The sequence below is a fragment of the Cygnus olor genome, chromosome 12 (genome assembly GCF_009769625.2).
Source record: "Cygnus olor isolate bCygOlo1 chromosome 12, bCygOlo1.pri.v2, whole genome shotgun sequence".
Classification (NCBI taxonomy): Eukaryota; Metazoa; Chordata; class Aves; order Anseriformes; family Anatidae; genus Cygnus; species Cygnus olor.
In genome coordinates, this window is record NC_049180.1 from 15,278,690 (window position 1) to 15,305,446 (window position 26,757).

The window sequence follows — 26,757 nt, forward strand, 5'->3', positions numbered from 1 at the left end:
GACATCTGAGTTCATCTCTGGCTCCGCTGTTGTGTGTTGGTTGGGAAAATTGTGTGATCTTTCAGCTTCACTCTGTAAAACAAACAAATGGGCACAAGTATTGTGAGACACTGAAGTGTTTGGAGCTCCATGATAAATATTAAGCAAGTTAAGAGCAGTGGTTTCAATCGCTAAATGTAGGCTTAATGATAGTCTATGTGATTTATTTAATGCATTTAGCATTTTTTTCTCCATGCATCATTCTGATTTATACAGTTGTATGCATGATTGTGTAGGTATCTGCAGTGTAATTAGAGAACAAAGTTCAGGCAGTGGGTTATTAATGAATGACTATAAATATCATTTAAGGCATATTTCTTGCTCATAAACAGTTCATCTAAATCACATGTTTTTTCTGCTTATTGGTTAGATTAAAATCCAAGAGACTAACAATTACTGCCCAAACAGCATTCTTCAGCTAGTGAATGCTTTCACAGATATGTGCAGTCAGCTGAATACTCGTGAGCGCTGTATTACATGATCCTGCAAAGGAAACCTTGCAGGCCTTGTGCTTAAAAATGATTAATGGATTCTTGTATTATTTGGCTATCTTTGTTGGCATTTCAGACTTATTCTGTAGCACCTGATATCTGAAAGGTACAAGCTTTACTTATTTTATAGCAGTAAAGAGCAACTGCAATTACTTGGAACTTTGTAATGTACAAAAGCAACCAACAAAGTGTAAGGCCAAGTACTTTAAAGCAGGACACGTTAGCTTCCTCTGCTCTACCTGCTGGGTCTTGATTTCATTTGTCACTACTGGTGCTTTGTTTCCAGCACAGTATCAGAAATAGTATTCCCTTGCACACTCCACCACTACAGATGACAAAGGGAGTTCTTTTAATCACCTAGCTCTCAAACTATAAAATAGTTCAGTCTAGAGAGTGCTGCACAAATAGTTGTGTCTGGGCTGTGGGTTTGAAGACCCCAAAGAACTGTTAATAGCTTAAAATGGAGGATTTCACATCTTTAACGTGCTCGAGTGTTTTTAGTGTTCTGGTTTGACTTAAGTTATTCATTTGCTTATCTGCCTGTTTTTCCCCTTGGGACTATGTTTATAGTCTCCCCTTCTGAGGAGAAATTGCTGGTGTCTTTTCTAACCTCAGAATAGCATTTTCCATCTGTCTCTGCATGCCTGGTTGTTGTATGCAAAAAAAAAAAACTCCTTGTTATCAGTGCCTTCTATATTTTTGCATGTTTTTATATCATCATTGTGGATCTTAGGTACTTACCGGACATCCCGTTCCTGTAAAATTTTCAGTGCTCAGTCAGTCTTGTGAAACAGCACTAGTACTGACACTGCCTTACAGCCAGAAGGTCAAGGGATTTTCCAGTGGTCCCGAAGAGGTTTCTGAAGCCATGGCTTGATGTGTTAGCCCAGAATCTGGACTGTTGCTCCAAACTTTTTCCTCCAGCATTTGAAAGCTGGGCTAATGTTGGGATGATTGGTGTAACCCTGTTTCCTCTCTTAGGATACAGTTTGTCCTCCTGGGAGATGGACTAGTGGTTCTCCTGAAGGCGTGTGAAGAAGCTGTCTTGCACAGGGGGGTAACTGAGTTGAACTCTAACCACTGATGCTACAAAGTAAATGAGAAGGCTGTCATCGTGTGCATGCAGATGTGTGTATTGCATGCCTTTGCAATTCCTAGTAAATTATTTTCACTGCATATATAAAAACTTCAACCCTAAATATTCAGATTCTCATGACCATTGGCATCACCAGCATGTTGCGTTTTGTTTGTTGGAATTCCATCTACAAAGCGAGAAATGAAATTTCAAGTGACTTTTCAGGGTCCTTACTCCCAAGTCCTAACTAAAGCTAGGATTTAGTCCAGTGACTCTAGGAATCGGACTCCACTAGAAATATAAATATTTGGCTTGGAGTGAGGGACGCTCCTGCTGTGTCCCTCACAGCGGAGGTGGTGGGAGGCTGACGCCTCTTGGCTCCATTCACGTTCCCCGTGTTGTCTCCTGCCTTGTGTTAGTGAGCTCAAAGAGGAACTACTAGGTTTGGCATTAGAAAGAGCTCATGATTTTTGAAGCCTAGAAAAAAATACTGGTTTTTATAGACTACTCATACCTATTCAGAGAAAGATCTGTTTGCAGCCAAATATCAAAGAAACTTTGGGTGAGCACAGGCAAATTGCTAAAATTTTCATTAGTAGAAATTTCTGAGAAGTTAAAAAATGCCAAGACACATAAATATTGTATAGTATACAGGATGCAGCAACTTATTAAAGTATGTAGCTGCTTACTGAGGCATGTCTGAGTTTCTCTACCTTGCAGCTGTACTGAACTTGTAAGAATCTACTGTGACTTTAAAGCACAAAAAACAAAGCAGATCTATAGTCTCCAAGGCTGTGAGTAAGTGTCGAGTCCAGCAGGTTTCACTTGCTGCGTGTTTCCCTTCTCTTGAATAAGTGGAAGCACAAAATCTGTGCTCTCCTGCCTTGCTGGGTTGTTAGAAACAGAATGGGGCCTGGCCCGAGGTTCTGTGCCCAGCTCACCCCAAACTCTCGGCTAATCTGTTTTGTTACCTGGATGCTTAACTGAATGTATTGTGTGTTGGGCTTTAAAACTGGGAAAGAGCAAAAGCAGCGTGGAGTGGTATTTGGAGACGCTCTGGAGGGGCTACTCATGTGTTAAGCTGTTCTTCAAAGGGGAAGGATTCTTTCTAGTAATGCTCTTAGCCAAAATTTGTTGGTGGGATTTTCAAGATGTCTTGGAATGCTAGCACGATAAGTCACTGGCTGTACAAATCTAATTATCTCGGCTTTTTTTGGCAATGCTATTTTGATTTACTTTTGAAGCTCTTAATGAACTGCATTGGGAAAGATTACATGATTTATGTAACATTTATTTTCTTTTATAACAAGGCAGATCACAAAGAATAAACTATGAATTGTTTAAGTGCTTTTTTGCTTTGAACTAGCAAGAGTGGCAACATATCTTGTTGGGTTTTGTTCATTTTTTTCTAAATGAATCTAAAACGACTTATGTACCAGACTGCTAACCCTGCGGCCTCAGGTGAAGGATGTCTCTCAGGTGATCCCCTCCTTGTGAGGGTGAAGGAGCAAGTCAGCTTCTCTGCCCACCTTTGGAGTCACTATGTGGAGATGCAATGGGGAATCAATGGCAGTTTGCTCCTGGGGCATAATGACAGTGTCACAGAGATGGAGCTATGAGTACTGATACATTTAATTGGGCAAAGAATTTCAGGAGAATGAAACAAAGGGCTTAGCCTGGCTGCAGGTGTGCGTGCTCAGTGTGAGGAATGAATGCTCTTTTTCAGGTTTCTTTGGAGTTTTCTCCTCGTCTCTAACTCGAGGTTGAAGAAAACCTTGATGCACTAATGGCATTTCTTGTTCCTGAGGGGGAGAGTATTCCTTCTGCTATGGAAAGTCAGCTAGCTTAGGGATAGCAAAAGGGTTTGGATCCAGTTTGGGGAATGCTGACCAAGTGAAGCCACTGAACAATGAAGAATTTTCTTTATATATAAATGAAGAATTTTCTTTAATACAGTCAAATGTACAATTAACAATAAAATAACTACAGCAATTATACTGTCATATTTAATGGTAGTTAGCAAGTGAAATGTGCACAAATGCCTTACCAGCATATTATAGTTAATGATATTCCTGAACTGCCAAAGTCAAGGAAAGCATCAAAAAGTGAAGGCCTGTCTCTTAAAAAAAAAAAAAAAAGGGGGGTGTGGAAAAAAAAGCTAAGGCCCATCCCAAAAAGCAGACTTAGCAGAAGTTATTGACAACTTAACTGCGTGAGGCAGTGGGCTGGCTGACTGCTACCGGCTGTGCTGTGAACCTTTCATTGTGCTTTACTGATGTAGGTGGATAGGCTTATCCTCATTTCCTATATGAGGAAATAGAGGAAGCAAGGGGAAAATGGATTTTGTTTGGGCAGTGTGAGGGAGTCACTGCAGAGCTGGGGAGTGTGGCGAGCCCCTGTGAGCCCTCCTGATCTCAACCAGTTGACCTTTTAAAGTTAAATGCATAGAAAATACGTATTTTTTTTACATGTATATAATGTATGTATATACACACTGTTTACACATTCCTGTATGTAGGAGTTGGTATTAAATGTCAGAATTCTTTTGCTAGTTTTGAACTTCAACTAGACACCCAGCCTAAGAGATGTTTTTCTAGATCCACTTTCACAACAAAAACAGACATTCTGTCTTCTGCCTGTAAACTGCATTTGAGCAAATGTTGACCTTAACTGTGAAGGAAAGAGTGATGGTGTTTGGATTTTCTTTTCCTCCCTCTGAAATCAAGGAAAAGAAGCAATTCAAATGTTAATTGAGGAATTTGTTCATGTAAAGGGTCAGTAGCTGGGGTTAGTACTTAAAAGTATTCTTTCTCTTAACAAAAATAAATACACCGTACAGTTAGCATTAAGTAGCGCAATTTGGTGCCTCAAATGGTTTAGAAACTTAAAGCATTTTCCCTATGATTTTTTGACACTGTAAGGTAATATCAGCAGTCTTATGCCATTCAGCTGACTTTGAAAAATGACACTGTAAACTCTTCCTTGTTACTTGCATTTTTGAGGGCTAGATTATACAAAGTGCCAAGCCCTTGTCTCCTACTGAGTCAGTGTGAGTTGAGTGTGCATAGGAGACAGTTAACATGGACAACCAGGCCTTGTGTTTTTTAAATACTAAAGTGGGATGTCAGCTATCTTTAGATTTACTGCTAGATAGTTTGTTTATATAAATGCTTTGCACTCCTGATAATGCTGGCTGAACAGTGTAAAATCTCTTCATATCTGGTTTGCAGGGTATCCGTGTGCTGCTACATTCCTGTTTTCTACAGGAGTAACATATATTCCTGTTTGTAACTCTTGATTCACATCCATGTTAAAGAACGTTGGGTAGCTGTTTCTAAAGACAGCAAAAGACATTTGAGTGATGGAGGGCACTTCATGGCAGCGTTGCTGAGTGCTACCCTAGGTAGCTCAACCAAACCCCTCAGTTGTAGGCCAGTTACTGCTGCGTGAGCGATACCGAGCTCGCAGTCCTCTGACCTCTGTATGAGGTAGCCTCCATGCTGTAGTCTGTAAAATGATGATGATAGCCTGTAACTTGCCTGAGCTGCAAGTGAAAAAAATAAAACGGACGTCTCGGTAGCCAGACTTACTCTGATCAGTAATTCCCTTGTACATGTAATGCTACTCTAAGTTTTGTTTTTTAGGAGTGTGATATTTTGACTGAAAATCTAGCTTGACCTTTAAGATGTATGAGAACGCAAAATTGATCAAGAAATCCAACAGTCTTCAACCCAAAATCTATCTTGGATTAAGTAAAGCAATGAATTTCTATATACATCCAGAATATTCTTTTTAATGTCCGATATTCCATGTAGTGCTGGCCATGTCCAACATGTTTCTAAAGAAACTCTTAATAAATAAACTAACACGTGTAACGTGTACTCTGTTTCATCGCAAATTTAGCATTATCCGTGATTTATTTCTTTGTTTACAGAGAAATCTACTGCTGGTGCCAGAGCTCCGTGATTTCTATCAAAAGGTAAGAGCTACTTTGTTCAAAGATACCTGAATGATATTTGTCAGTTCAATATAAATCTGGTTTTAAAAAAGGGTAACAATGATACATAAAAACAAAATTTAATGAAAAGAACTCGCATTATGGGTGAATTTCATGAATCATGTAAAGGTGTGCATAAAAAATTGAATATGTACACTTTAGATCTCAGATCCAATAAATATTTCATTGGATTAAGAAATGCACTCTTGAAGCTTACCTGTATATAAAACATAAGAATGCATTACGGAGGTAAGTAAGGTACTCTGTCAATTGCACACTTGTGTATGTCTGTCACTAAATATATACATATATCTTCTGAAATTGTACAACCACCTTAAGTCTAGTAATTTAAAAATGTAAGCCTTTGAGTAAAACTAACTGCTGGGGTCACTAAATACTTGCATAAAGTATACACCATAGAAGAGCAATGTAGCTGTGGGATCTGCTAATATACACACTGAAAATATGACCTTAATGCTTGAAGTTGTCATTATAGGTGTATGCTTTGGAGGTAGCTGAGGCTTGATTCTGCCATCACTGAAATCAGAGCTGAGATTGCAGCTGACTTCAGTGAAAGCAGAGTAAGTCCAGTGCCCACTTCTTTCAACAGGCTTGTGGTCAAACCACAAATAAGGCATTTTACTGCAGGCTTTAGAAAACTCTGCTGTCTGGAAAATGCCTTTGTGGATCAGCCCCCCACCTGGATGGGATGATGAGGCTTCTGGGAAGGGTCTTGCCTTGGAATTGGTGTTGAACTTCTAAAAGTCTGTGTCATGTCACCTGTCTTGCCTCCTGCCAGTGCAGTGTTTCTGGAGGTGGCTCCCTTTGGCATTAGGTTGTTTTTGCTTTGGGTTTTCTGTAAAGGTGTTCCTTCTGGTCAAGTCTGAGCCATTTATTTTAGTTCAGTCTCCCATTTACAGTGCTCAGAGGAGTGTTTTGATGGGAAGTATCAATAACATATTGAATGTTTCTATGGACTAGATTTGAAAAGCCTAAGCACCAATAATCAACTCCATTTCTTCAAATTTTATTGATAGTGCATTAGCAGATGAATATTGCTTTTGTAATATCCAATACCAAGTGTGTGGAAGTGCTAGCAATTCAGTATAATAGCAGGGAAATGACTCTTCAATAAAGCAAAAGAAATTTTCATGTCTGAACAAACGGAGTGATAAACTGAGTTATCAGCCACTGGGGTGAAGAATTCTGCAATAATTCTTTAGGAGTACTGAGAAATAGTAAAGAATAGAAGTGTGTTTCTGTCACTTTAGAATGAGAATTGTTCAGCTTGTTTTGATATAGATGTTCCTGTTAACACTACTTTCATCTACCTGCTTATCCATTTTGTGTGGTTCTATTTTTTTGGGTTCGAGCTGCCTTGAGGTGTTATGGGGATGGAGGGGACAAGCATTTCCAGCAGTGGAATCATCTTAACCAATAATATCAGCATTGTATGATGCTGTCCAAGGAAGAGGTACCAAATTCTAAGCTAATCTTGCTGCCAAAGGTAGTTTTGAACAGTGAAGACCTGTGCATGTGATATAGTTCTGCTAGCGTAATTAATATTGTAATTTGGCTCGCAGATTCTGTGAAGGCTTTGTGGCAATGTTTTGCATGAAAACTGTGCATGTGGTGGTTGTGGTTTTATACTGATGCGGCTGGGATCAGCAGCTACTTAAAGAATCAGGAAAATTATAACTGCCTTGTGAATGTTGAGGTGTAATGCATATAGCTGCTTACACATCCTTCATACCAGCCCAAGCTTATCTTGAGTATCTGTTACCAGTTCATAATGTAGCAGATGTTGCATATTTTCTGTGCTTTCTCTTGCTGCTAAACAAGGCTGTTTCTTTCCCCCAGTTCCAAATAAAAATGCTCCAAAAAAATGTGAATCCAGTTCTCTTACCCACACTGTAACATCCAATATTGTTGAGTGTTCTGAGGTTTGAAGATGAAAGAAACGGGCCATAAGTTATAGAGTTAGAGGACAATATAAACAAAATGACCTTTGGTATCATGCTTGCCATATTCTGATGAATAAATTGAGTTCATGTTTAACATTCAGATAATATTCCTGGCAGAGCAAAACATTGCCACATTAAATGTTCAGATCAGAAATGTTAAATGCAGACTAAATTAAGTTGGATCTTAGGACAGCAAACTTAAAATGAGTAACATGTGGCAATATTTGATTTAACAAAGAAATGTTTCTTTTTTCCTTTTTTTCTTTTACTTTTTTCCTTTTTTTTTACTGTAAGTTTAAAAGTATAAAGATACACATGCCACAATGCAGTGCCAGGAACGTTAACTGCTTTTGATCTCTCTCTTCAGATATTAATGTCTCCCCCCGAACACACCCCTTGTTTGGCGTCTTAAGAGTTTTCATACCAATAAAGATGCAGAGAACAGCAGTCTTTGCTTCTGTTTCTTAAGCTTGTTTTCTTAGTGTTGCATGATCTATGCCCTGAAGAGGTCAATTTTAATCAGCCCCCAGGCACGGCTTAATGTTTAGGGCCAAATTTTCAAAGAAGGCCTCGGTTGGATTTTGATTAGTGAGTGTGTGATTGTTTCTTGCACTGCTGAGTCTCCCAAACACATGTATGTTTTTGTCTGCCAAAGTACAGTACTGACTTCTTTGAAGTGAAGATGTGGTTGTCCATGCTACTGACATGTGCGTTCTTTGTTTGCAAATTGGGTAGTTGCGCATCTGTGTGTATCTGCCATTGATCGTGGTTGTACAGCTGCACCTGCGTTTGATTGTGGGTATGAAATGGTAGGTATGGAGCTGGAATTTATTTTTGGAAAGGCAGTACCAGTTTTCTGTGAGATTAGTATGATTCTCAGTCATTCCTGGTTTGTTGTTTTTGCAATTTAATCTTCTGGGAAGTATTATACTCGGTAGAAATCTTCATTTTGCTGGCACTGAGAGCTAAAAGTAACTGTATTGTGCTAGTATTTTAATAAAAGGTTCCTTGGCTTCATGGGAGCACAGAGTTCACAGGGAAGGTACATAAATCCAGTCCATTAGTCATTCAGGCTCAAGCAGTGTTTTAAGGCAGCAGGAACTTCGCGCACAAGGCTGTTTAGATATCTGTGATGACTTCTCACCATTATAATTCCTATAGAATGCCAACCACCAGTGTAGAAAAATGCCTCTTGCAAGCCACAAACGTCGATGCTAACATAGAAAATTGTGTCCAAAGTAGTACTGATTTACGTAAGTATTGCGCAGTAACAATACCCAGTACTTTGATACCACTCCTATGTACTTTAGTGAGGGTGAGGAGACTGCTGGGGTGTATCACCAGTTATTGCTTAGGCATGTGGTTATGTTCTGACAGACTCTAAATGTTTTAGTCCAGATCAGGACTTAATGCCTCCCTTAGAGCAGAGGAATTGGTGCCTGCCTGAAGGATTATTTCAGGCAAATATCTTGGTGTTAGAGAAATGCAGTCAATGCTGTCCAACTAGGAACCTCAAAGCTGAAGTGGATTTCAGCATTATCTTTTTTTTTCTTGTGCTTTGAGAAATCCCTTTGTAGTTCTCCATGCAGACTTTCCAGACAACCCACTCAGGAAGGATATTAGGATCCAGGGCATGGAAACCAAGAATGTTTTAGGTGCAGACTTGTCAACAGGAGCTGCTGCAAGGCCCCTTTCTTCACGGACTTTTCTTCTGCTTGTAGCACAAGCAGTGGGTTGTGGTCCTGCCCTGCGTGCCAGCAGCAGCAGCTGGAGCATAGCCTTGGCCTCACTGCAAGAGGAAACAGGCCTGTGATGATTTAAAAACTGGGCAGGTTGGAAGGGAGCAATTCACTAGTAAAAGTTCATAACCATGCAATTATGGCACAGTGACTGGGCAGGCTGAAGTTCATTGGCCGTTTGAGGCTCTCCGAGACACATACCAGCCTCTGAGAAATTCTGTATTTAGTTTTAATTCATTTCAGTCTTGAAGGTTCAGTTTTTGGCATGTGTAACTACAACAGAGCTTCAAAGAGCATGCAGCCAGAAAGCTTACTGAGTTGCCCAAGACTTCCTCTGTATGTGTTCATGTATGTGTTTGCAAACTGATGCATGTCCTGCAGGACATGCGCTATAACTCTCTAAATTCATTCACTTGAAAAATAGTGTAAAAATAATGAAAAATTTGTATGTAAGAATTTGGAACATAACTAGCATGAGGAAAAGAAATGCGTGGTCATGAACATAGCTGCAAACTGATCTCCCCACCCAGCTTATCCCGGATACTTCTGGCAGCTGAAAATAACATGTAAAGAATTCTTAGCTTTGGGAAAGACAGAAATAGCATCCCAAGTCCTAGTGGAGGCTAACAATATCTTTGTGAAGTGCAATTAGCTTTGGAAACTGTCGTATAGTTTGTAATAAAAAGGTACTTGGGAAACTTGAGAACAGAGAGAAAAAGTATTGGAATTCTAATAAATAAGAGCAGGAGAAGGCAATTGCTATGACTACTTTGCTTTTCTGTCTTTCAGTCTGAAGAGGATCTCAGCTGTGTGCTGCATTTCTTTAAACTTTCTGAAGTTATGCAGAGACTTTAAATTAGCTTTAAGATGCAGGGAATCCTCTGAGATCTTGACAGGGCAGTTTGTTTTAAAAACCAGCAAGTGAAACAGAAAAACCCTTCAGAGTACCTTATTGACCTCTGTTAGGGGTAATATTTTTTGTCATTGTTTTTAATGCTGCTTATCCTTGGCTGCATCCTGTGCTGCCTGAGCAGTAGCTGGAGAATCAAAGGAAGCAGCTAATAGGCGCTGGTTTATGCGGCCTCTGCTGGGCACCACGCTGCTCGAGCTGTGCCTGAATGCGGGGATGTGTGGGAGCACCTGTCATTTAGGGTTACTGCTATGCTCACGTCTGCAGAAAGAGAACAGAAAGGCTGGAACGCTTCTGTCATGTTGCTGATGTTCAGTAACAAAACCATACTGGTAATGAATAATGCCTACTGTATAACAGAAGGAAATTGTGTTTATTTTATAGGCCTTAAAGTTATTCTGTCTACTTGGTATGAGACGCCCCCAAATTCTCAGTAAATTTTTTTATCATCATTTGTGCTGACTCTCAAGTTCTAGCTTTGGTGCTGAAGAAAGCAGGCAGCATTCTTTCACTCGGGCTTTTGGGATATGTACTGTGGAAAACAGTTCTTCTGATACAGAAGGTAATGAAAAGTCTCCCACCACTGAAACAAAAACGTGTTACTAGAAACAATGACAGCTTGTCAGACTGAAAAGTAGGATAACTTTCAAAGATGTGAAAGAACAAACGCCATGTGAATTGAAATATGTATGACTTGACTAGAATGACTTGACTTAGTGCTGGAAATATACTTGGTAGCTTGGTTTTTGGTTTTGCTGCTTTGTTCCACATTGTAAAGCTGCATTTAGGTGACCATGGGGATTTTATGAGAAATTTAAGCAAATGAATGCATCGGCTGAAAGATGAACATAGGTCAGATTCTGTCACACAAAGCCCTTACCAGTACTTGTGACACTGGAGAACAATTTGAAACTTGGATAGAGCAGAATGGATCCCATCAACTCTGAATCTTAAATAGAGGAGTCTCTTGCAATTATGCTTTTTTTTTTCCTCTAGCTAGGGCAAAGCCAACTATTATAAGCCACCATTTACTTGTGCCCTGACACTCACAAAACAAGAATTTCCTTTTGTCCAGTTACCCGGCTGTGAGCAAAGCATCAAGCCCACAAACCTATCTAAGCCTCCTTCCAAAAGTCCTGCTGATAAGAGGAAAAGATACCTCATCCTCAGATATTACCTCAAACATCTCAGTTGCTCTATGGCAGCTTTTCTGATACAAAATCATGTCTAGCAATAATTATTGCTGTCACCTATTGTTGCATTGTAAGGGTCTTGTCTGTTTTTCTTCCCAGGGCTTCTGGGATTGCACCATCGGTGGACAGACTCTGTCATACCCCTAATGTGGGGATGAGCCTTAGGCTCTTTAAACCTGTTAACTCGAGTCCTGATGTCCCAGTGCCTTGAGCATGCTTCATTGCCTGCCTCCCCCATGTATCTTCAGAGTTTTCAGGCAAGGACTGTGCCAATAGTGGAAGCAAGGCTTAGGGAGTAAAACAAACAAAAAAACAGTAGGTAATACTAGGTCACTGTAGGAATAAGGATGAACTCTTAGAATTTACCAGCCTAGGCTCGGTCTCTTGCAAGTTTGGAGCAGACTCAGGAAAAGAAGAAACTCCCAGGTATATTTTCAAAACCATGATAGGGCATGAGTTGTTCTCCCATCATTACTCTCCTGTTCCCTAGGAGGGCCTGTAAGGGCCCAAATCCCTGTTCATATCTATTCCTAATGAACAATACAGCATCAGTGGCTGGCATCCTTCACCCCTTCTATTCCTTTACCCCTTCTATTGCATGGCTGTACATCTTCACAGAGATGGAGACTGAGGCTATGCCAGCAACAGAAATCCTAAGAACAACCTGAACACGAAGAACTAACAAGTTCATTAGCTGCTAAACTTTGTAAGATCATACTATGATTTCATATGTCAAATAGAAAAAGACAGTGTTAAGATGGTCAGATAGGTTGTTTTTGGAAGGGTGAAATCAAAACATGACACTTAATGTCACTGTAAATATAAAACATTTTTGGGTGTCATACTAATAACATTCTTTGTGTCCTCCTCTTATGAGAAAATGTGATTGATAAATTATTGAAGAAACAAGGTTATTGAGAACTAAAATATCTTTTAACACTACTTTGGCTACTTCTGTTCTTGAAATGCATCTTTGTGAGTTGGTGACGGTTTTAATTCTGTTGTTCCTCCCCATTTTTGGTTGAGTGGAGCCATGCCCATGCTGTGCCCATTAAAATCAATGGAGGTAGAGGTTGGAGATACCACAGATGCTGGTTTTGGGAAGGGTGTTTTTCCCTTATCCACCAAGCCCTGTAGAAGATTGCATTCTCAATTCAGTCCTGAGCTCTGTAACAGGTGACCTGGTAAGCCTGAAGCCATTGTAATAAAGCTATCAAAATGTACAGCAAATTTGGACTCTCTACAAGCAGAATTTGAGAGCTGTCATCACACAGAAACCTTTGGTTCTGTAAGTCACATTCTATAATGTACAGTTCAATGAACAACATGTTAATGTTCTGTTTTCTAAATGTTGTTTTGACATTTAAATGTTGAAAACCATCTTGAGTTAATTAAATGTAGAAGCTTCTAAGTGAATGGAGTGTGCTGACAACTCATCATCTAATTACCCATAATTAGGAGTAAAACAACATTAGCTAATAGAAATAATAAATAATTGTGATAGGGAAGAAAATTCAAATGTGCTGTCCAGTAGCATGGCAATTTTTCTCCCAAGCAGAATTCATACGTGAAAGCCCTGAATACAGTTCTATTTAATCACAGACTGTATATGCATAGGCATTTTTCACTGAATGGTTTAGGTTAATAAGAGCTGCTCTGAGAAGAGAAAATATTAAACTATGTTTTAGGCTGATGAATTCCAGAGGCTGGGGGATGTTTGTTGGAACAAAATAATGATAATAAGGACAAAATAGATCAACAAGGGTTTTGTAGAGACTAAGATTTTTGTCATCTATTAATCTCGTCAACACCATTAAAAGGGTGGGGTGAATCAATGGAACTAAGTCAATTTGGCTTTTTTATCAGTGTTCTTTGCCAGTTCTTAGCTGACAGATTTTAACAATGGAGAAATCAAGTGTGGGCAAGTTCATGTTGTTCACTTACCTTCAGGATGGTTAGAGAGACAATGTTGTTCTAAGACATTTTGCCTGTCTATTTATCACCAGGAGCAATTTTATTTACTTCCAGAAATGGAAAACATCTGCTTCTTGATGACCTATAAAATAATACTTTGTAGTTGAAACTTAGTGTCTGTTTTTTTTGTGTGTGTATAAAGCTAGGAAAAACTTCAAATTTCTGCACTTTCTTCAGATCTGTGGTTAATAAAGTGTTTGTCTTCCTTCAGTCTAACAAGGTGTAGTCTCAGCAGGAAAATGGGTTCCTTGCCACAGGCATCACTAGTTGCTGCTGTTCTTTTTTTTCCCCCCGTATGTACTTAAATTGTTTTTAAGAAATGCTTTATTTAACAAACTTGTGAGATGGCAGTAATCTTTCTGTATTATTGCTTTCTGTGTGTTGCTATGTTATTTTTCATGTGTGTTACATGAGACATATAGCAAACAATATATTATGCATATTGTGTGCTTGAAATAATACAAATTGAAACAAGTAGTGGATTTTGAAGCGGGTAACACATTCAGTTATATGTATTCTTTCTATTGCATGCTTAATGTGCATGAATTTACCATAATCGCTTACAGAAAGAATTAGGAAGATAAATGAAAACAAAAAGCAACTAAGTTAGGGCTAATGCCTAGCTGGGGATTCCACCTAGAAAAATCTATAGGATTTGTTCAGGAAGATGTACAGATAGAAGTGATAAAGATATCGGTATGAACACAAGGTAACAGGGACATATAAGTATGTAATGTAGGTGCGTGTCTAACAGGCCTGCTGCACTGAGAAACACCACAAAGAACCCACAAAATAGTCATTGATAAAGAAAGCAAGAAATTACTTTTTTTTATATCAAAAACTGATCTTGGTAAGAATGGAATTTAAATTTGTGGTCACCTTTGCTATGCTACCATCATTATTCTAATGTTTTTGTTTTGTTTGCAAAAAGTTAAAGGAAGAAAGATGATTATAAAGTATTCCAGTTGAAAGACTCGAAGACAGCTTTTCATAATTATGTTCCTATTTCTGTTACAACTTCTCATTTTCTGAGATCAATTTTTGCTTCAAGAGGTGATCCATAGATACTACCATGAATATTTATATTTAGAGAATGAAGCAGGAGCATTTGTAAATCCTTACCCTCTTAATTAATGCCAGTCTTCAGGGTTGTGTTTCCTGGTGATTGATAATAAAAAGGTTTCCGTGTGGCATGGTATCCTTTGCAGCATGAATCATACACGACCATAAAATTGTTAGCTACATCATTATGGCTGAGTGTATTGTACTAAACGAGCACATACCAGAAAATGAAATGAATGTTTTATGTGTTCTCTCAGCTAGATTCAGATAGTGTGCAAAACGTACCTCTATGAACAAATCGTATCCCTAAATGTGTTTTTTAAAGTTTGCATAATTAATTTGAGTTCACATTTTACTGCTGGAACACAATGAATTTAATTCCATACATCTTTATTTTATGTGCTGAATGGCTGAGAGCTTGGTTTGGCTGTCACGTGAGTAGAGATAACGTGCATGTCTTGCTGATTTCAGTAGCATTATATACATATGTAAGGATCTACAAAACAGTGACTTGGCAAGAAATTTTCTAGACCAGCTATAATTAGAGTTTTAAAAAATAGCCTTCTAACTACAGTTATTCTCTTTAAAACAAGGTAGAAAACAAGGTAGCTTTCTATGCTATGGGTGGTGGCCAGGAACTGTTAGAAAAGCTGCAGTAATATCTTACAGGAATTGTTATTTTCTGACTTGATGCTCAGTGACTAGACCCATGGCCAGGTGTCTTACATGATGCTTTTTTTCTTTCTGTGATGGGACCCTGATGCAACATGGGAGATGTAATCCAGGTAGGAAGATCTATTTACAGCGGAAGAACATACAGGATACTATTAATCTGACATAACATTTCCCATAAAATGTATTGGTGCCAAAGACAATACCTGAAGCACTTTCCTCAGTCTGAACTTCCCTTTGGGATCTGTACAATACAAGTATGAATAATCTTGCTAAGGTACGTAAACAATTGGATGATCAATAAGGATCCTTCAGTCTGCAACTAGTGGATGATAAAAAAGCATGAATGTGATGTGATTTTAACAAATGTGTCCTTAAATAAGGCATGGTCTTGTTGGTCCCAAATTGTTCTTGCAATTACTCTGGCATTAGATGCTGCTTCTTCCTACTCTTTTCTCTTCACTTTGGTGTTTGTATAGGATCTTTGGTGTTATGATAGTGAGAACTGGACTCGGTGCTTTTTTTGAAGATCAAGTGAAGATTTTTCTTCCTCTGCAAAAACTGATGAAGGCTTGCATGAGGGTTTTTCAGGACTTAACAGCACCAGAGAGGTACATCTAGGTTAGCAGATGCAAAACTACTTGGCACAGAGCTAGTCCTTCCTTTAAAACTTCCAGCACAAAAAACTTGAGATCTTTTCAGATCTTGAGGGGTTTGCTCTTTTTCTTATGAGGTGGAAGGTCTAGAGATAATAGAGCTGGATCCCAGGAACACGATGGGACAAATCTGTTCCAAATCATTAATTATACACTTAAATAATAAGTAATTCTTTGAAATTAATTCTATTCCATATATACTAGGTTAAAAATATTTCTAGTGTGACACTTCAGTATCATCTTCTATCCACCATCAGTCACCTTTGCATTTTGCACCGTACCGCATCCTGATGAATAATAGTCCTTTTTTATCAAAGCTGAAGTCATAGAAATCCCTCATTCTGTACATGCAGTTACAGTCTGTTTTGAAAGGGAGCAAATAAAATCCAGAACAGTCTGAACATATGGGGAAGTGACAACTGTTAAAAGTAAAATCTGAAAATCAGTTTACCTATGCTACCAAGTTTGTCCTGTAGTCAATATGGGTGCTGTGTTGAATATTGCTATGAATATTCCCTCTGAGCACATGGAAACAGGTGTTACAAAAATCCCTTAGATCACTTGCTTGACCTGTTAGTTAAGTTTCACTGTTTACCTATGGCAAATGTTGGGGTTTACTTGGTACCGAGAATACCCCAGGTTTGGATTTGTCCCCTCCCAAATTACCATGATTTAAAACCTTCTTAATCTTGAAGGATTGATAAAGAAAGAATTGGAGACTTTATTTTTCCGGTGTAATCCAATCTGCTGTAGCAGAATCCTCTGGATAGAAATCGTTAACTTCCTGTTCCTGTAAATGGTTTTTAATATCATCTTGTGTATCATTGTTACTACCTTTCATTTGGTAGCCAGCACTACATAATTAGTACATTAGCGAGAACTGTGTGATATCAATTCCCTTGTATTCGTCTTGAATTTGCAAGGAGCAGATTAGGACAGAAAGGCTGCTTGTCCCTTTAAAACAGAGAGAATGTAATTACCATATTTTCTTTCTTCCCTGAGTTTTGTTTTGCCAAAGAGAGAAGCAGAGGAGAGACCGAGAGCTGCTGGGGTTTTGTGAGGAAAGGCAATCTGCAGATTAGTGCAGGTTTTAGGAATTGCAGTAAAAACGTAGGTGCAGCTAGGCTGGTACCGGATATTGTAAGCGGAGGTAGGAGGCGGTTGGGTTTTTTGTTGGTTTTGGTGGTTTTTGCCTGAACCACCTAATTAATTCTTGACAAGCTTGCTGAATTGTTTGTCAAATTAAAACAAAAACTCCCAAAGGAGAAGTCTATTAGGATGATTGTCAGGAGAAAGCCCAAACTTTGGACACACAGGGTCACCTAAAGAGAGATTTATGCACTTCAGAGCTTGTCTGTTTTCTCACCTACATTAGCTTAATATAATATTTCACATCTGCCCTCATACTTTGCTTTGTATGGCCCTGGACCACTGCAGTCAAGGTAGCAGCAGTGCTGAAAAAGTCATAGTATTCATTATTCACAATTCTGGGAAAGTGTTTCAGAGTGAGGAATTCCCCCTGTGTGATCCCATGCAGAAGGGAGAGCAGCAGCTGTAAGGGCCCTGGTAAGCAGGTGAGAGCTGGGAGGAATGTGCTGGGTGCCAGCCCCTTCTGGTCATCCCTGGCCGGGAAATGGAAAGCTCTTCTCTTTGTGGGGAGAAAGATGAATTAAAAAAGAGATACTAAACCAGGGGGAAAAAAAAATCAAACTCCTTTTTTCAGCGGAAGCCCTTTAAGGAATACTAACAAGGCTTTAGCAGTGCCTTGTAGCCAGCCCTGACAGTGGTTGATTTTTGCTTTCTGGCTGTAGGGGAGGAAGACAGGAGAGTTTTCCAGGGCAATTGGCAGACACATGGGGCTGCCTCTCCTGCTCCCGGCCCTGACAGTAGGGAGACAAGTGATGCTTTAGCATAGAAAATGTAGAACTCTGAGAAAAGGGAGTTTTCCTTCGCAAGTCCTCAGATGCTCCTGTTTCACATTGGCTGTTTCACTCTCTAGCTGCTCACGAGCAAACTTGTCCAAAGCCCTTTGGTAATCAGGGGTAAAACCAGCTCACCCAAAAGGGCAGGGCAGGCTCCTCTCAGGAGTGCACAAAGTTCAGCTTAGTACTGCTGCAGCAGGTATCTCTACACCTTTCCACTGAACCAGTGTCTCAGACGAATGTCAAAAGTCACTCATTTTTTAAACTAAGTATGCAATGCTTCTGTCCTAATCCTGGCCTTTGGGTAATAACACCCAAACTAAACTAACTTAGAATTGCCTGGCAAATTTCCAGGCACTTCCGTTTTCCCTTACTACATATTTTGAATATCTTTCGCTTTACTTTGCACATGTTTAATGCTTTAAAAAGAAGAGAGCCTTTCTTGTGGCAGTCACGCAGAGGTGCCTTTCACAAAGTGACTTACCTTCTGTCGGGGACATTTGCAGGGAGGCAAATTGAATTAGAAGGAGGAGAGATTCTACTTTACTGAAGATAGGACTGTGAATTTGAAAATTAAGCAATTTATTCCCCTGCTAATACATGAACAGAATTCCCATCAGCAGTAGTGGAAACTGTGCACATGAAGAAAGAAAATTAGAATGGTAAACCTAGCTATGGCAATATTGTTTTCAGTGTATTTACGCAGGATTAATGGTATTCTATAGACAGCTGTGCGAACCCTGAAGTATGTTTAGTAGTGTGCATATTTTATGCATATGAAATTACAGCAATTTACTGCTCATGTTTGATTGAGTTTTATTATATATATATATTTTTTATGTGTACATATTTTATATTTTGATTTGAAACTTTTAAGAAAACTTTTGCCATGGTGATCAGTCTTCTGATACAGAGCCTGGCCTCATGGCGTGGAAGCGTCAGCCTTGCAGCGAGCCCTGGGGCGGATGCGCTGGGCTCAGTGGTCACCCTCCTGGGTTGGTGCTGCACGTTGGGGCTCGAAGAGCCCCCTGCTTGCTGCTCCTGCACGAGGGGATGCCCTACATAATGCAGTGGAAGGCTCAGCTTTGCTAATTCCTGCTTAATTCGGAGTCTTGTTGTGTTTGGTGAGGCTCTTTGGAGCACAGTGAATGTGATTCCAACTTATTTTTCTCTTCTTAAAGGGAAGACAGGAGGAGAGGAGAGGAACTGTTATGTACTTCCAAACTATCCTGACTCTGAAGTTTCAACATAGGAGTGCAAAGAGATATTCCCCTTAAGATAACTCCTCTGATTTCAGTGTTTTGCTTTTTTTTCCTCAATAGTAATATAGAGGCAGAGAGAAAGTTTCCTCCATTTATTCCCCTTTCCTCTGGGCAGTGAGGGGTTCTCATTACGCTAAAGCCCCCTAGTAGTGACTCTATAATAGCTTCCCTGTGCCTATAGAAGGCTGAACCATCTCAAACCATTACAGTGGGAATAAGCTGCTCTTTGAAGGAACATCCATGGTTTTCCAGCTTTGACCAGTGTGGAAGTTTTATGAGTGACTGTGTTTTGTTTGAGTTAATTTCTCTGCTGCTCTTTTCTCTGTTGCCAGCAGAGAGAATACTATTACAGCACTTTCTTAACAGGAACACTCTGTGCCAAAGGTTTTAAAGTGTTTTATTTTAATGTCACAGATGATTAAATGCTTTAGTGTGACTGACAAGCTTTAGTAAATTTGTACAAATTAGATATACTAGCTCTTAGTAAAATAGATTTTCTAAACCTGTTTTGTGTGAGAGGAGAACAAGTAGCTAATGACAGTAAAATACATTAAGATGCTGGCAAATTAGAAAAGCCACTTGCGGCTTAGCAGCAGCTCTGACAGCGCGCTCTGAGGTTGGAGACCACTAGTACAGCAGAAACACCCACAGGTTATGCTGCAATGTCACTGCCCTCGCTTAGCAAGCTAAGCTGATGCTTCTTCAACATCAGGATGTTCTCCAACTTGCTAGTAGGAGCAAAACCAGGGCTCTATTCTCCCCTTGCCCCTTCTGAGGTTGCTGGCACCAGGGGAGATGCCAGCTGCTAAGACGAGTATAAAAGCTGCTGTAATAGGCAACAGTAAAGCCTCTCTGGTGCTCTTTACTGTACTTTCTCAGGTGAACATAGACTTACTGCTGAAGATCCAAGAAGGAAGGGCTCTATTAGAGGCCCAAATCAAGATTTTTGGTTTTTGGTACAGTTTGGGGGGGGGAGGGCAGGATCCCTGCACTAATGATGAAAGCTATGCTCCTGTTTAGATGCCTTGTCAGTAGGTGTTTCACAGCTAATGAAGCTGCTTGCTTGTGTTCGACCTTGTAGCAAGCAAAGCATGGATGGCCTCAGCTTTTCTGAGCTCCTAACTGCTGGTTTAGAAAAAATCACGGGAATTTACCAACAGTCAAGGGAACTGAAACCAGCTTCTGGCCTAGGCATGCAACTGTGTTTTTGTCCAGGTAAAGAGATGGTCTAGGTGACTTGCTGCCTTGATTCTGAGTTGGCCTTGTGTGGTTGTAGTTGCACGCGTGTCTGATGGTGTATTTGGGATCCTTGTGATGCTGAGGCATGTGGAGCTGTGGAGGAGCTCAAGGAAGCAACCACCTGTGTTGGCAGCAAAGGGCTGCTCCTGCAGAGCAGGAATGCCTGGGTGCAGGATGGGTCTGTCATGGATGCCTCATCACCCTCATACAAAGCAGCCTCTGGAAAGCGGGGGTGTGGGTCTGGGGCCCCTGTGAGCTGCGGGAGACCTGGCATCTCATTCTGGTGGCGGGTACTGCTGCTCACCACAGGAGGGAACGGAGCGTGTGTCTTGTCAGCCTCTGCATTCCTAATGCAACACCAGGGCTCCTGTGTTTGGCAGGGGACTGAATCTCAGAGCTGGATACCACGTAAGCTGATTGAGGGCTGGGAGGGATGGACCAAGGAGCTGCCTCACACGAACAGACTTGTATTACTTTTTGATGTTTTCCTCGCAAAAAATAAAATTAGGCGCGTCTGTATCTGTTACCCATTCTTGGTGGGTAAAAGGTGAAACAGAAGCTCCTTGCAGAGGAAGCCTTTTATTAGGTGTTTGCACTGCATCCAGTCTGAACAGTGTTCCAGCTGCAGCCACAGTTGCAGTACCAACAGTAACATATGGTAGGTACGTCTCAGGCCTGAGCATTAATAATGGGCGTTATCATTTTATGTTTGTGTCATTGTAGTGCCAGTCGCTTATATTTGCTGTTAATGATAAGCATTTCATTTTCCTTAAAAATAACACGTTTTAAAGGAGCGTTTCAAAGTTAACAGTCTCTGAATCTCCCTTCAGGATGAAAGCAGGGGAGTGCATTTTATCATTAAATTATGATTTAATAGGAAGAATAAAGGAGTCTTAAGAAAAAAAGCGGTATTAACAACATTGTCTCTTTTGATCTATGGAAAGATAAGTGTCCTCTAGTGGAGATAGTACCCTACTCCTCTGCTCTTATAAACCTTTGTTCTCTTCTGATGCATATTAAGCACCAGATGAAAAATTCTGTTTGTCTGTGGTCTAACAATGAAATACCTTGTAGGAAATGAAAAGGTCAAGCTTTCCCTGTCAGTGATTTATTATAAACAGTGCCTTCTTCTTTTATTTCCTGATACTTTGCATTTGGATTAGTGATGATACATCACCAGCTGCTAGATAAAATATGAAGTTGGGAAACTATGGTCAAACATTTCTGCTGAGGAATGACCCTGTAATCAGCTCCCAGCACACACAGGTCTTGCTTGATTTATCAACCCAAACCTGGGATTCTAGAGAGGGATGAATTAGTTTGAAGATATCTAAGGGATAATAGCTAAAGCCAAAAGAGCTGCAGGAAAACCGTTTGTCACTGCCCTGCCCTGCCCTCCTTAATTGCAGAAAAATTGAGAGTGGATAAGTTAGGCACCCGATATAAATCATTGGTCAAGTAACCAGCGATGTATCAAGTGGGGGAGTTGCGGACCTGCTTCTCTGCTCCTCGCAGGCAGGATGCTTGCAGTTTCGACACCAAGAGGCCGTTGGGCAAGTGTCATCTAAACGCACATCTGTTCCAATGCTGACTTCACCTTGGCCTTCTGTGTGACTTCATGCACTGTGTTGTTCTTCCAGTTTCTGATGTTGTGCTATTTTAATTGTCGCTTTCTGTAGATTTGCATTTGGGGACCATTTGTCCTGTCTTTTTTTTAGCTGAGGGTGTAACAAAAAAGGAATGTGCAATTGTCCAACATATGTTATAAATGCTTATTCCCTTAAGCAGTACATATTTGAAAGTTTAATGCTTGTGGAAGCAGTATTACCAAATGAAATGAAGATCTGTACCCCATGTTCATATTCTTCTCGTTCTCCATTTCTTAACTACATTTACCTCTCACCCCAAATAAATGCACATGCTTAAATTTCTCAGCTTTACACACAGTTTAGGTAGTGCTTAATGTGATTTCTAACACATGGGCCAAGAAACTAGGCATGTGCCTGTACATGAATTCCTCAGGATTGAGGAACCTTCTGCTGTAAGCAGAATCCGTCCTTCCAATGCACATCAGGGAGCAATTAAAATTAATCCAGACCATGTAATCTGTATGTCTGAAAAAGCTGTGAAAAAATAACATTTCTTTGTCTTTCCATCTAATTACAGTTACGAGAGTTTTTGGAGGTATGGTCTAGAGAACACACAATGGTACTTTCCCTATGCCAATATTTATTCTTATTCCACATGGCTGTGCCTGTACCTCCTTTTTGCTACGTGACACAACTTCTCTAAAATTAATTTTGCAGCCTAAGTAAAAATCCATTTGCTTCTCTGTTGGCTTATTTGCTGCTTGGATAATGTAATCGCAAATGTGGTGCAAAATCCATTGTAATCTGTAGATGGGTCGGTGTAATGCAAATTCCTTCAAGTGAGCAGGTAAGAGAGCACATGGAATCTGGGATCTCTGGAGGTCACCCCTCCTTCTCCTCAACCTGGTTCAACCTGTTTAGCACTTTGCATGTGTTTTATGTGCCCTTGGATAGAAACTAAAAATATTAAGGGAGTTGGTGCTTGATTTCTACCCCCTTCTAATAAGACTTAGACACTTAAGTCCTTTATATTGTTATTGTTTTTCCGGTTTTAAATTTCGCCATTGCAATGAAAGATTGGATGTGCTTAAGGACATTGCTGATTATGGATCAAAATGTCTTTAGAGTTGGGTTTCAGTGAATAAAACATTAAAAATATTAGTTGCTCAATGTAAGTGCAATTTTTCAAGGCTAAGTTATGTTAACAGAATTTTTTATTAAATTGTGTTGTAATTCTTTTAAGCTAATGCACGAAAATGACCTCAAAATCAGATCAAATCTGGTTAAGAAGGTGATTATCTAAGTCCTTAAATGTCTTTCATCCAGAAGCTCTAAAGAAAGAATAAGACTTTATCCAGCCCAGAGAACATGAGCATTATAATTTTAACCACGAAGAAAATCAATATAAGAAAAAAGAGGAGAAAACAGCAACAAGCATCTGTCTATGCTAAGTGACTTTTGTCCCTTGTTATTAGCATATGTTTTTTGGTGTTCTGAGCACTTATTTCTGTGCCTGAACTTGAAGCCCTGCTGCAGATTGCTACCCCGGGAGGAGAGTCCTTTAAGACTGAATCACAGGGGCGCTGAAATTTTTGGTCGAAAACGCTCGTCTGCATGCTGTAAAGGATAATGGAATTTGATTTCACAAAACATATTTCATACTCAAAGTATCCCAACCCACTCTACAGATGAATGAGTTAAATGCTGGAGAAGCAGTGACTGTGTAGGTAAATGTGGTGCCGATTATGTAGTGGGCGATAGCTTACACGCAGCTGTGGACAATGGAAACAGGTTTTCTCTTTTATTACGGAGGGTCACCCAAGGTTAGCCCCTGTACTTTCTGAAAAGCACTCTGGGATTTCCAATTTCCACCTGGATGAGCACCAGAGACAGGCAGAAAGGCACACATTTTAATGCTTCACCGAAAGGATGGATGAATGATTGTTGGATGATTAATGGCTGGTCTGCACTGAAAGATGACAGCCTGTTATAATGGAGATAGCTAACATGTAATTTTCTGCATAGTGCCATTTCACAGCCTCAGCATTCCCACGCATCGGGCATTTCTTGTGGGTAAGGGACACGGCAGTGAAGACAGAGTGTTTGGTTAGCACTTGTCCCCCCTCTCGCCAGTGAGTGGTGATGTGGTAGCAGGCACTGCTGTGCTGCTGCTCATGTGCTGCAGGCAGCTGCCACGGGGCTGCCTTGTAGGGCTGGCAAACACCTCAGCATCGAGGAAGAGGATTTCAGAGGGGACTGAGGTGTTGTATCATATGACTGAATTTCTGCTCACTGGGCATGGTGGTATTTAAAATGTTATTTGATCAAAATCCAGCCTGAGTTCTGCTTGCAGACCAATGTAGCTGGCTGTGGTCAGAAAGCTGGGGCTGACCCTGTTGTGTCCTGGAACAAGGTCCTGATGTTCTGATAACTACATCACATGTTATATTATCATCTGATTGCTTGCTTATGGAGTGGTTATTACGAAAAGAAAAAGCAACCACTGAACTTCACAAATGGTTTGCTTGATTTGAATTTACTCCCTTTCCCACCCAAAAATCTTCATTCCATTCTGTTGATCTGGAGCGTGGTTATCATCAGGTTCTACTATTGCATTTGTTTACAGCAATGCCATCTCAGCTGTACCCAAAACTGCTTCAGAGCCAAACTCTTAAGTTCATATCTGTGCACGCTACTGCAAGAGGTGTTCTGTGAGTGAAGGCACTGAAATAGTTCCTGCCAGTTGGGTGACCGGTCACTGCTTATGCCATTTTCACAGTCATTAACACCAAACCACAGGTCTAATTTGAACTGGGTTTGGCATCAGCATGTTTCTGTTGAATTACTCAAAGCATGTTATGCAGGCTTTGTCCTAGCTTTGCGCTTTCGTGGTGGCTAGAGAAGGACATGTTATACTTCATCAAGGCTGAGTGGTACGTACAGGTGATACCTGATCCAGTATGTAGTTGGCTAGCACAACATTAACCCATCGAAAACTTCTGATCAAATCCAAAATCCAAACTGGCAGGGTGAGGTAAAACCAGACCAGCACTTCATATCATGTGGCTGCAGACTCTTTAGCTGGTACTGGAAATCTTAAAGGCATCTTCACTGTATTGATTAATCATTGTGTTAGAAACCCTTCTACAACTTTGAAACACTCTGATTAGAAATCTTTATGGGATATTTTGTTAGAGAATAGAGTTGCTTTTATCCACGTTGTATTTCATAGAAACTGTTTTCCTTAAATTATACCGAAAATAGAAGATAATTTAAAAGGTGCTGAAAAATAGGAGGGCATTTGTTTCTCTATAAGAAGCCAATATTTTCAACAAGAATATACAGAAACAAAATCACTTTGATCAACGCTATATGGAAAAAAATATACTTAGGTTTTCCAGTAAATTTCACTTTTGAAATATTAAAGACCAGAAAGCTTTAAATATCTTTTATTAAATAATCTTATCTATTTAATGAAAGGTACTAGCAACTGCTTAGATATCTTACTAGCAAAGAAAGTATGCAAATTTGTTAATTTGATGTTATTTGTTACCTTAAGTAAAAGGTTAATTACCTTATGTGTAAGTATTAAATATAGAAACCCAAGGGTCAGATTAACAGGATACGTAATGAAGACATAATACGTAATAATAGAACTGTTTTGATTTGTACTGTTTACAGTTGGTTAGTTAACCATTGAAAGGTCATGTTGAAAATAGCATCAAAATATTTCTGTATGTACCTATATCTATTTATAATCTGCCAAGCGTAGAAGATCCTTTTGTGTATCTTTCTTTCACCTAAGGAATTTTCCAGTGACATTTATTTGAATTTTATTTAATTTTTAATTAAAAATAATGGATTTTTCACGTGTATGGATTATTGGTATTTTCAATAATCATAGTTAACGTAGGATCCATAGTTCAAAAAAACAAACCATAATGCATTCTTATGAGGCAGAGCCTGAGCAAAATTAAAGTTGCTTCACATACTAGATGAGCAGTGCTTTTTAACTTAGTACGATGAAGTGAAGCGTTCGTCATATTTTATCTGTAAGAAGTCTAGATTTCAGTATTGATGGGTTGTGTCTTTTCTTATTGGCCTTCCTGGGTGTTCCACAGTGGCTTACTCAACAGCTGAGGACTAAGAGGGTTAGAATTTGTATTTGTGTATTTGGCTTTAGTGTTTTGTTTTTATGGCAAATTGTTTTGATCAACTTAGTAGCACAGATATTTAGGATTTGAGAGCATTTTCTGATTTTCTCATATCATCTTTTGTATCTTCTTTAATGACTAATAAAGACACCTGGCGTATATTCATTTAATCAAGGGACTGTGAAGTGCTTTGTATACTTCATGATATGCTTTCAAATCTTACTTGTAATGAGGTCCTTAGCTTGCCTGTCTAGAAAAATAGAGGCTTGGGACGCAAAACAAAGACTACCTTAGATATTGACGGCAGCAATAATGTAGGTCAGCAGAATGGAAAGTTGTCATCTGGCTGAGGCTCCCCGGTTAATATCCCAAATGTTCCTAGAGCACTGGAAGGTATATCGGGTCTTTAACATAGCGGCATACTGCCACCTAACATCATAGAAGGCATAAATTCAGTTTGTCTTCACCACAGATCCAATCTGGAATCCTGCCTGTGTTTGAGGCTGTCCACCCAAACTGTATACGTATTTGGTGGGGATGATGTGTTGGAGGTACTTCTGCATGGGCTGGAACCATGCAATCCATTTGGATAGTGGCAGCCCTTCTGGGGAAGGGTAAGTTCTCCTGAAGTAGATGAAATTGTCTCAAAATGAGTCTTAGGTCATCCTATTGTAAGACTTGCTGCCCTTCCTCTCCACATGCAGCCAGGCTCCTGCAAGGATGGAGGCAGCAAGGCCCTGCCAGGCTGGGGGGACACATCCCCTCTGGGGTCCAGAGCCAAGTCCCTGCCTTAAATCTAGTAGCAGATTTACTGGTGGG